Genomic DNA, 12,782 nt, shown 5'->3' on the forward strand with positions numbered 1-12,782 from the left:
GATCACGGAAAGCATTTCCGTAATCACATGATGACCGAACTGACAACCCAACTAGGCTTACGGCATGATAGTTCGACCCGTACTATCCTCAATCCAACGGACAGGTTGAAGCCATTAACAAGATTTTGGTTACGATGCTTCAACGTACTGTTGACATGCATAAGTCTAATTGGCATCTGATGTTGTTTCCCGCCTTGTGGGCCTACCGAACCTCTGTGAAGGACGCCACCGGTTTCACCCCATTTCAACTCGTTTACGGACTAGAGGCTACCCTTCCTATAGAATGTGAAATTCCTTCGTTAAAAATAGCCGCCGAGTTGCTTCCCAACACTACTCCGGTAGAGGAATGACTTCTTTACCTAGAATGGTTGGACGAGATCCGTCACCTAGCCTCTCTAGCTATCGAAGCTCAAAAGAGAAGAGTCAAAACTCATTTCGACCATACCATCCATCCTCGTTCCTTTGTTGAGGGAGATCTAGTCCTGCTATACGACCAAGCAAATGACAAGCTGGGGGCAGGCAAACTCGAGCCCATGTGGCTAGGCCCTTACATTGTAAAGAGAATGTTGCAAAAAGGGGCATATGAGCTAGTTGACTACGAAGGTAATCCTCTTGATAAGCCCCGCAATGGGCTATACTTGAAAAAGTACTATGCATGATTCATGCACTTCGATTTATACGTGCGTGCGTGCGTGTGTGTGTGTGTGTTTTCATGTTTTTGGCTTAGTGTGAAGGCGTGATTCCCCCTTATTGTGTTTTTTGCTCCTTGGGCAGATGTCGGGTGCACCTTATGTCGGTTTCGCTGATGGTGCCTACCGCAGCACTCGCAATTTGTCATCTGCGGCGTGGGTGATCTACGATCCTCATGGTGAGTTGATAGATCTTCAAGGTGTGTGTTTAGGCTGTACTACAAACAATGTTGCTGAATATAGCACTGTTATTGAATTATTAGCTGAGGCAATTAATCTCGGTATTCATACATTGGTTGTTAACCTGGACTCTCAACTTGTCGTCCATCAGCTCAATGGGCAATATTCCGTCAGAGACCGTCACATTTTAAGGCTGTACTTATGTGTTAAATTGTTAGAAAGGAATTTTGACTTTATCACATATCAGCGTATTCCACGACGATTAAACACATTATCTGATGCATTGGCTAATCATGTATTAGATAGAAATTTGCGTAATTTATAATCAAAACATCATACAAGCAAGCACATAAAAGCACAATAATAAACCATAGGCATATGTATATATATATATATGTATGTCACAATGTTTGCACCGCGTGCATTACATAGTTCAAAAAATAATACATGTTCATCCTGATACATCCTGGGACGACATGTCCCTCAAAAAATATGCATGAAAGAAGCCTAGAAGTCTATTCGCGGTGGTGCTCATGATAGCACGTCACCGCGCGCACCAAACGTCTCAACAGATGATGGATGCGAGTCGGAAACCCCACTGTGTGCCTCTGGTATGCAAAAGGCACGTCCGCCAATCTAGCATAACCCGAAATCCCTCGGGTGAGTCCCTCGAGATTCTGCACCAGCTCTTCTCCCACGGCACCCCTTGCCTGAGGGTTAGCTGCGGGTTGACCCCTCCGCGATATAGGAGACAAGCCGGCTGGTCGCTCTGGGCCAACATCTGCATACACGTACAACTGTCATCAGAACATGCATGTATTGACAAAAAAAATGAAAATACATAAAACATCAAAAAAAAAAAAAGGAAGAGATCATACCTAACTCCTCGTCCCATTCCTCTTCATATGGAAGTGGGAGGTCTGGATCCCCCATGAAATTGGTCCCCGCGTATGGCCAATCCTCTACCACGATCAGCTGACGGCAGAGCCATATGAAGAATTCGGGCCGCCAAGACATCTGCTGGCCCCCTCCTCCTCTGGGCATCAATGCTGCCCAGCGAGCCATCCTAGGCTCTCGTGGCAATGGATCAGCCACTACAGCTCCCTGAATCTGAAAGAGGGGTAATCGTTCCAAGAAGAATGACACCACAATCGAGCCATACCCGAACTGTTTCACTTCTCCGCGCTTACACTTTGTAAGCTGCCTTTTGATATTGGTAGTCACCGTTGTAGCCCAGTCAAAGATGGTGGGGCTGAGGCATTCTGTCGCTAGTAACAGATGATTTTTGCTCGCCTCATGGGGCGCCTGTACCCCAGCTGCACGCGTGATGGTGAATAGTATCACCTTAAGAACCAAGTCCTGGATGGTGGCGATATCCACCTTGGCGCTGTTTCTCCCAAATTGTGCCTCTGGACACACTTGGGCCTTCACTTCACCTATCTTCTCTCCAGAAGGTCTGCTTCCGGTCAAAATAGGGCTCGCCCCTCTCCGTGACAGCCCAGTAATGAAATACACATCATATACGTCCGACTCTAAGGTTTGGTCCCGTAAGCGGAAAACTTGGTCATCAACATCCCAAGCATCAACTATGAACTGTAATAACTCAGGCTGAGCTCGCAGATAAGATGTGAGGAAGAACTTCTTGAGACCATAGTCTCTCAAAGCATTCATACATCCCTCATCCTCTATGGCCAAGGCATCTACGACATCATGCTCCTGTTCTTTCCATTCCACCACCATTTTTGCTTGTTTCTTGCACCCACAAGGATGAATAAATCATTATTAGAACACTGGTAAGCTTACAAACCGGATGAATTTAAAAAATAATGAGAAAATTCAAGGTAAAAATTAGGTTGCGTGGTTGGCGCGACTGTTTCTAAAATAGTCGCGCCAATGGCGGGGCACCTTTGGGTAAATCACCCCATTGGCGCAAATCCGTGCCGGATACACGCGCCAATGGGGCGCGGCCCTAAATTTAAAATCCTCCTTGCAGAGGCTCAATCAGGGAACAAAATGCATAAAAAGGGTATGAAAATGGAGCTAAGGGAAGCGCCTCTTACCTGGAACTAGCAAAATCTCGAATGGTTGCACGGATTGGCTATAATCACTGTCCGAAGTTCGCTCCCCAAACAGACCACTGCTACTATGCAAGAGGTAAAAAGTAAAAGTAATTCTATTCTTTACATTTTCACTATATTTATACACTTTTTGACTTGTACTTAGGTTTAAAAAGTTGTTTTTTTTTAATATTTTAATATATTTTTGGTCGAAAATGGATTTTACGCTTGCTTTTGGTGCAGTGACAGGTCTTTTACGCAACTTCGATGGTGAAATGAGTTGTATTTTATACTTTTTCGGACTCAGTAAATACACGAAAACGTCACTGTGGAGTTACCTTTCAGCTCTTTTCTGACTCGCTAAACATGAAAAGGTCGCCGAGGTATCCCTCTTGACTCGTTAAACGTTAAATAAGAGGCGGTCATCTTTAAACTCTTTTCCGACCGTGTAAAAATGAAAAGATCGTCGGACCCTTGTCGTTTTAGGTTCGTTACTAGTTACGAAATGATGTGATGTTGATCGCTTTTTTACTTTTTCAGGTCGATGTCACTATATATGAAAAGTACTCCTCGATCGTAATGATCAGGCGGTTCTTTCGAGCATTGTTTTATACTTTTTCGGGCTCGGGAGACACAACTTTACGAAAAAGGACCCCCCTGTAGTTTTCTTTTCTGTTGTCTTTTCAGACTCTCTAAATAGGAAAAGACGCCGAGTTCTTCCTTTGTCAGGCTCGTTAAAACTTAATGACATCGGATTCTGTCGTAATGACACCTTACAAGCATATGCTATCCCCGTCAAACTTGTTAAAAATAACTGGGGTACTCGCCAGAAATGGTGGGGAAAAAGGACCCATAATTATTGTCGTGTCGGCAGTATGTCGCTCTTGAACATGGCACTTGTCTGCATTCGTGTCTGGGTGGGGACATCTCATCTTGTTTTTACACTAGCCTCCGTGGGTTTGGGTTATCCTGTTTGACCTCTCATCTGCTCATTGCCTTTTCACCATGACCTCTGCTCATTTGATGTCAAATATTTCCAAGTCCACTATCGTGCCACCGATATGTTCAAGAGAAGTTGACCTCTACAAAATTATAACCCTCCTCTGATACCTCACATAATTCTGATTCACCACAACATTCTTCCTTTGTCTCGTGTCGATGACGTGGGAGACACTATGGCCCACCTTCAATCAAGGTCACTTCCTGTCGACTTCAGCTCATTATCCAGGAAGCTGATCTAGAGACTCCCTTCTGGTGCCTTGGAGCCTGCATGCCTTAATGGCAGGTTCTTCGTGTTCGACGCGAGGTTTTCATCATTGGCCTCCGATCGAATGATTCTGCGGGTGTTCGACGCCAGCTCATTGATTCACACGCCATAGATTGTACCTATAGTACCTTGAGGACCATTGTCATTATTGGTGGTACCTCTCGCATTTGTTAACAACTTTCACTATTGGCTGGTAATCAGATGATGTTCATGCATGTTCGACTTCAACTCATGTATTCACATGCTTGGACTTGTACTCCGTTCGGGTCGAGATGGAGCGCAAGACCCTGGATTTTGTCTATTGGAATCCAGGCTACGATTTGTGGCTTATTATGATCATTACATGACTCATTCACTGGATGGCTACGACCATGCCTGAGTCTATTTATCGATCCTCACTGGATGGCTGCGTCCATACCTTGGATCTAGATTATTATGTGCTCTATTATGGATGGTTGCGCCCATACCACATATATCATGTACTTGAGATATCAGTTGTACTTCTTTACACAGGTTCTCCGGCGGCAGTGTTTTCAGTTATGCATTGTCTTGTAAAGCATTTCACCCCTTTCTCTCCCTCGGGCCTCATGCTTTAGGGGGCATCTGTTACACAGTAATTTGTCACTATCCCTGTTACCCCTCTCCCGCACACTGGAGGACTCATTCCGGGACCTGTGAGAAGTGACATGACCTGAAACCACTTGCATCATATTCCTCTAAGTATGAGCTTCATATGTCCTGAAGACATCTCCTGCAGAATACCCATGAAAATAGCTCTTTTTGCATTAGCGCGGGTCCACAGTGTACTGCCCGCGCCAATGGGGGAAATCCTCTAAAGAGGGCATGCCATTGGCGCTCTGTCTTAGAGTCGCACTCGTGCAACCGAATTGAGTAAAGTTTTTAACCAACAAGCTTCCGAAGGTTCTCCTTAACCCATTCACCAACTGAATCTATGTTGAGCTAGGATGGTTTGGCTTCGAATCTCCATAAAAGGGAAGTGGTTTTGCCACCTTTCATGGAAGTTTCTAAGTGATAAATCCAATCCCATGAATAATGTGGTTGATCCTATCTCTTTCCTCTCTATCTATAAAAGCTTGTCTCTATGCCTTGAGCAAGCTAGTTCCAGTTCTAGCATAGTGATAGAGAGTTCCAGGAGTTCAAGAGTTTGAAGCTGCAAGAGCCTTCTTTGCACCCATAAGGCCAAATCTAAGTGAGGAGATTCTTGTCACCAAGGAGAGAGAGGCTTGTTCCCTATCCCAACAAGCTTTGCAAGACTTGTGTAGCTAACCACCCAGCCAAAGGAGGATTTTACGTCAGAACTATGGTTGTATTCTTCTTTGTTATTTATCAATAATAGATGACTATCATTATGGTTCCACTCTCATTGTCCTATGATTGATGTTGAGTTATATCTTTTCTGACTGATATATGGTTGCATCTATTGGATTTTATGCTTGTGTTTGTGTTGTTCTTTGCATGTGCAGGTGTCCAATCACGGAGATCGTGGGGATCGTGACTGGCCGAGGCAAAGGAACGAGAGCGACGTCTCTTCTACGAACATTAGCGTTGGAATCCAAGTAGGTTCTCACTATCCACTTTTTATTTGCAATTAGGAACTTGCGTGATAGCATTGTTTGATTGTTGCTAGACCCGGTCTGGGCTAGTAGGGATCGTATCTGTCTACAGAGAGGATTTACCTCCACAACACCTTCTAACTTAGGTAGGAATCTTCAGCCTTGGTATTTTTATCAAAAAAAATTTTAACCCTTTCCTGCACAACTTGAGATCTGACTTGAAACTAAAAGGTGATGCAACCTTCAAACCAAATGAGTAAATCATCAAGATCTTAGGGCCTTTTGATTGGATTCAAATCTTTAAGGATTTATTTCATAATCTACTAAAAACTGAATTAAATCAAACTAAAATCCTACCTACTTACTCTAATCTGGTTGCTAGTTAGGTAAAATGAAACAACCAATGCAACCACTCAAGCATCATATACATTGGTGACTTTTGTTGCTTGTGCTTGTTGGTGTTTAAAATTGAGATCTTGCAATCAAATATAGCTTTGTTAACCTTTGAGAAGATAAGGAAATTCCTGATCTCCTTTGTTGGATCTACAAACTGTACAAAAGGATCTTGTAACATATATACACTATTATTGAACTGATTCAAACAATTGTACATCTGTTGTGGATAGCCTCCATGCCATGAAACTGAAATGTCACTTTTATCTTTACCACCTTGCAAACTTTTAGATGAGCATTGTGATGATACTTCCATTGATTGAAATGTCTGGCTGGTGAAACCATTATCAGCTTGATTTTGACTCTCATAGTTTTTTAATGAAGAAAAATTCTGATTGCATTCATCATCCAACCTATCAACTATTGGATCATAAAGAACTTGGAAGGATTGCTGCAACTTATTACATATAGTTTCAAATGGAAGTTCATAGATTTCTACAAGCTTCTCTTCCTTTTCTTTAAAAATTTTATACCACATTTCGTTTAAAAATTGAAATGATTCAAAACAAAGAGGCAAGGAATCATCTTGGATCATTTGATCATATGTTCCATCTTCCAAGTCTTCTTCTGCAACCTGACATTCAATGGCATTTTGGGGCTGCAAATCTAGATATGAGAAGTCTTGAACAAGGATTTTATTGCCCTCTAGATGGTTAATATCAAAACCTGTTGACATTTGATTTCTAATTGCATGATGGTTATCTCTGATAAACTGAAACGAAGAAAAACAAAATGGTAAAGTTCCTTCACTGATTTCAAAATTTTCTGCACTTTCCTCCTCATTCTCATAGCTGAAATGAACAAGCTGATCACTATTTTCAAGTTGTTGAACCTCAACTTCCTTATTCCTCAAATTAGCTTTTGATTGCTCTGTAAGGTTAGTTTGGATTTGAAAAACATAATCATCATCATACTGATCATATTTGGGCGAATCAACAAAAGAAGTAATGTCATCAAATATACACATTAGATCAGGAGATTGCTCATCCACATATTGCTCTATGAATCTATCTTCTGGTCTATGGTAGATTGAGTTGGTAAGAATTTGTTCATGAATATCAACATCTTCTTTTTGTGAAACAAATATGTCATGGTTATTTTGAACAAAAAATTCAACTTTCATTGTGATCTAATGCATCATTTCCTCTATTTTCTTTATCAAAATGTCAAGTTTTTCCTCTTTTTCTACTTTCAATTTGTCTCTTCTAATTTGCAGATTAACTTCTACATCTACTGCCATGTTCTGCATCTGTTCCATTGTTGAGGGGTTTCTTTCTCTTAGATGAAATTCTATCTCTGAATCAAATGCTCTTGGGTAATGCAAAAGAGCTGAATCAGGGGGAGGTCTTATATATTAACGGTATTGAATAATAGGCTTGGTTAAGTCTGTCTGAAAATTGTTGTATTGTTTCATCTGGATGTCCTTTTAACTGATTATATTCTTCTATGATAATGAAAAAATTGACTTTGATTATCCATCTATCAAGGAAGAGTTTGAGAAACTGCTCGAGATTTGAGATGCTTGCCTCAGGCAAGGTTTTGAACCAACTCTTGACTTTGTCTTGCAAAGAAAGAGCAAAAAGCCTAATACTGACATCCTCTTCATCTAGTTCAAATAATTTAAGATAATCCTCAAAATTTTGAATATGTTTTTGGGCAGTGATACCATTCTCTCCATCAAACCTAGGGAGATACTTGGGATAATCGTTAGGGAAAGCATGGAGTGTAAGAGGTAAAATGAGTGGTTTATATCTATCAGGAACTTTATGAGGTACTAGAATATGTACATGGATTGTATGATTAGTCTTAATTTTTTGATTCTCCTCAATTAGAAAATGATCTTCATAAGAGTTAGAAGATTGTTGTTCAAACGTGTAAGGAGACTTTATATCTACATTTTCCAAAGGAAAACAATAAAAATTTAATCTAAAATAATCTCTAAAATACAATATACATTGAAAAACTTTATCAATGAGAAAGAAAATAATGTCTTGGATAACAATCCAAGCTAAAAGCCTGATCTTTGCACACAGTTCTTTCAGGTCCATTCCTCTAGTGGAGTCTTTATGGTAGAATTGATTTTGGAGTCGCCACGTGGATGATTTTAACCTTTGTGTGTCTGATCCATGTCCACCATCATAGATTAGATATAAACATGTAAAACAATTCTAAAGAAAATGTTAGTTCTCCAGGAAACCAAATTTTGAGTATTTTATGATTATTTTGCTTTTTTATGAATTTTCAAAACAATTTCTATGATTTCTTTAAGAGGCTTTAGATATGAGATTTAAACTTTCTTAAAGACTTATTTGACAAGAGGAACTGATCAAGTGTTTGAAACCAGATGTTCAATCCATAAACTAGACTGGAGATAGACTGAAGCAGCATTCATTTACTTGTGCAATTGCAAAGCAAGAGCAATTCAAAGGCTACCTGGCTAACTTCAGGCTCCGTCTGTAGTTTATAAAGTAAACAATAGTAACAAACAAATTATCCTTTCCCTAGTGGAGTCGCCTCTATGTTATCACTCAGATTTTCCTTGAAGTTGTTAGAAGAGGAAAGGGGTCCGAGATAACCACAAACCAACTTTTAGGTACAGAATCTAGCCAATCTGTACCCAGAGAGGGCTCTCTCTTTATGATTTAGCTTGGTTTTGAAAGATATTAGGCTAGCTATGAAGTTTAGGAGTTTTGTTTGAGTTTGGGTGGTGAGATTCAATAGCAAAGGGGTAAAACTAAGTAGATTAGTCCATTGGGCTAATGGAGTCAAAGAAGATGGATTAACTGGACTTGGTTTCTTAACAAAAGATGGTTTCATAGGGCAAGATGGTCAAACATGGAACAAATAACAACTTGGAATAGATGAAATGGGCTTAAAATGGGTGAAGGGCAGTTAAGAATCCTTCAGCATATTTAAAGAGGGAATTTGAATGATAACTACTAAAGAGAAATTAAGTATTCTTTAATAGATAATCAAAATGAAAGAACTAGAAAACAGGAGCAATTAACATTTCACTTTTTATACTAATTCAGAAGAAAACATGGAGAATAATAATGATTGAAAACAGAGTGCAATCAAGCATATTCTGAATTATTCTTTTTCGTTTATCATTCAGATGTGAAACATAGATGATATAACAAACGAGGAAAACTTTAAAACATAAGGTATAGAGGACTTATTGATCCGGTGTTTGGTTCAAGAAATTTGTGAAAAGTCCTTTGCTTCAATTCTTCATCCAGCAAGCCATACAAAAGTTGGTCCAACAACACTTTATTCAAATATAGTCAATATTACAGCAATGTCTAAGAATCAACATATAATACTTCAAATGAAGAAGTATTTATACTAATTGTAAACTGAAATATCTTGAAAAAATATCAAGATTAGTTTCACAAATATCTCTAACTGTTTACATTAATAGAACTTAAATAAAGGAAATTCAAAACTAATGAATCTATTTGGCACTATTTCTACGGATTTATTGTGACAAAGAAGAGAAATTAAAATTTGAGTAGCAACCCTTAGTTGATGATGAGGCATCCCAGTGACTAACTTCATCCTTCCTTTGTGCATTCTTCCCTAGAAATTCTGCAAACTTGGGGTCCAATGATACGCTTGTATATCTCAATAAGAGATAGATATGTAAAAAGTGAAAGTGGTTTTTGTATATAAGAATTTTTTGAGATAAACCTCTCTCCATTTTCCAAAAGTCATCTCCAACTGTTCACAATATTCTCTGCAAAAAGATGTCAAAAAACGGACTTTCCACAAACTGAAAAATAGGCTATGAATACATGCACTTATCTCCATTTTGGTAATACCTGTGTAAAACATGAGATAGATTTTTGTATACTGGCATGTTAGGAACAAAAACATTCTCCAGTTTCTTGAAATACTTCTCGGATTGGCCACAATAGTTTTTGCAAAACTATGACTTAAACAGGAAATTTCTGAAGAATGTACCATTTCTGCTCTGATTTCTTTTTTTATCCTTGAACTTCTTTTGATTGTTTTTCACTTTTACTTTGGATAAAATTCATTGTAGCTGGTGAAAGTGTTTTCATCTTTGTTTAACCCTCAATGTCTTCATGTTTACTTTTACTATTTACTGTTTACTTTTTACTTTTACCGCTCTGTTTTTTCATCTGTCTTCACTTTGACATGAATTTGTATGCTATGCTTTGTAACTGTCTTCTTTGTTGTTTATCTTCATGCTAGATGATTTAATTGACTTGGTCTTCAATCTGATACTCTTTAATCCTGATACACTTTGACTGTTCTTTACCGTGTCCTTTTACCTTCAATGTGTAGTTTAGGTTTTTACTGTCTATTTCAACAGTAAATCCTTTTAATTCCATGTTTCCTCTGCTTGTATTTCAACTGTATGTTTTATTTTCCATCTCTATTTGAATAGATTTGATAACAATATTGGAGTAAATAGGTCTTATGACTAGTATTAAGACTATTTATCAAAGGTTGCGATCTTCTGATCACCTGTAAAACAAAACAAACTGTTAATAAAGAATTGGTTTGCAGGGAAGGTCGAAAAGGTTTCATTTGAGATTGAGAGGTCTGTGGAGTGAGTCCAGAATTATTTTTGGAAGGTAAACCATGCTCAAATCGGTTAATAGAGGCTTCAAGTGGCACAACTGGGTTACATAGGCTTTTACCGGACAATTAAGTGAAAACAAGAAAAACTAGGGTTTTCGTGTTTAAACGAGTAAATGGTTGATATTGGCGGGTGAATAAAAATTGGTAGCAACTGAATGACGAGACGTTTTGTCATTTAGTGGAGGCGGTAAGTAGTTTCTATCACACCGCTTATGGGGAAAGGCAGTATTTAGCATTGGGCTAGTGATTCCATAGAGCGTTCGACGCGTGGCGAAGGCACTATGCGAAAACTGCTTTGTGATCGCACACTAACGCGTGGTCACAAAGGGTCCCGTGATATGTATAATAGCCGTTAGATCTCAGGTACCTGATTGAACGACTGTCGGGGCTCTAAAGTAATAGGGGTATAATGGAGGCGGGCTCGATACATTTAAGTGTTAATTAATTATATCGGGATTGATGGGATTGGATGGGGAGGTTGTTAATTAACCGTGAGGGTTAATTAATCCCTTATTAATGCGGCGAGGGATTTAAGGGCTGTTAATTAGTTACTGATTAACTAATTAATCCTGGTTAATGATTTATTATGGTTATAACTAACCAAAGGAGCGGGATATATAGAAATTCGGGATTTTATATAGTTACAATAATGCGGGACAGGGTAAACTTTATAAGGGATTTATAAATTAATAAGTTAGTAGTTAATATGACATAGTGAATGAAAAAATGCTAAGTTCAAAAAATTTCATGTGTGTATTTAAAAATTAGGCTAAGTGGAAAATGAGGGTTTTAATAGAAAATATTTTTAATTTCCCTAAGTAAAATAGGATTTTACTTAGGGAAAACTTTATAAAGGGAATGAATGATTTTATGAAGGGGTGAATATTGATGAAGGGGATTTAAGTGCTTTAGGTATTTCAAATTATTGGGCTGAGGGTCTGGTCCCTCCAAAAGTCAGAGAAATGCTCTGGGCCCCCCTAACTTGTTTATAAGTACCTTTAGCACTTAGTGGAAATTAGTGAATTTTTTGGGAAAAATGGAGTAAGGAAGTTAATTAGTTTGACTTTGTCTCCTTGATGTGTTGTCTCCAATGTGAGTTATGCCTTTTCCAAGTGATGAAAGAAAAAGATTTAAGCATTAAACTTAACCATTCACCACACATTTATTCTGCAACCATCATGTACTTACCCTACCTACTTTATCCTAGCATTTTTACTTATTTATTAGGGTGCACTTAGATTAAACTGTTGAGCTCATTTTATTCACTCTACTTATCTACTTATCTGCCAAGATTAAACAGTTTGGTCAGATTTTATTCTCTACTTCTAAAACATGAAATTCAAATATGAACTAGCCAAGCTTAATTTGTTTCACTATTCATCAATTGTGACATAATTTAACAAGCTGCACATAATTGTTTATTGTACAAGAGTAAAAAGTAGTGGCATTTAGGCTTGCACACTTTCCTTGGTTTTTCTTTTTGGTGGGGTTCATTTTATTTCACTTTTTTTTTACCATCTTATCCTTTTCACCCTTTGATTTTTCTTTTAGGGTATACCCTCTTTACATTTTTTTAATTTTTTTATTTTTTGAAAATATGGAAAACCTTTGCATCAAGGAAAGGTATGAACATATTCATAGCTCATCATGTCAATCATGAAATATGACACCTATTGGTATAGGAGCATAACATGTTGTAGGTTGTATCTCTTCATTTTGCTAGATAATATAAAAGGAAGGTCTGGTTGTTTCTCTGTGGATGTAGCCCAAATTGGGTGAACCACGTATATCCGTGTCTCTCTTGTTTGATGCATTTTCTATGCTTTTGGTTTTTAAACATTTTATGTGTTCCATTTCTTTGTAATATATAATTTTCTAACACCATCCTGGCCTTTACTTCGCATTGGGCAATCACAAGCCTCAAGCTCTGTTACACAACATTTTGTCAATG

Source organism: Pinus tabuliformis, chromosome 9 (assembly GCF_031772625.1).
Source record: "Pinus tabuliformis cultivar Carrire ecotype Pingquan chromosome 9, CPIR1, whole genome shotgun sequence".
NCBI classification, from domain to species: Eukaryota; Viridiplantae; Streptophyta; class Pinopsida; order Pinales; family Pinaceae; genus Pinus; species Pinus tabuliformis.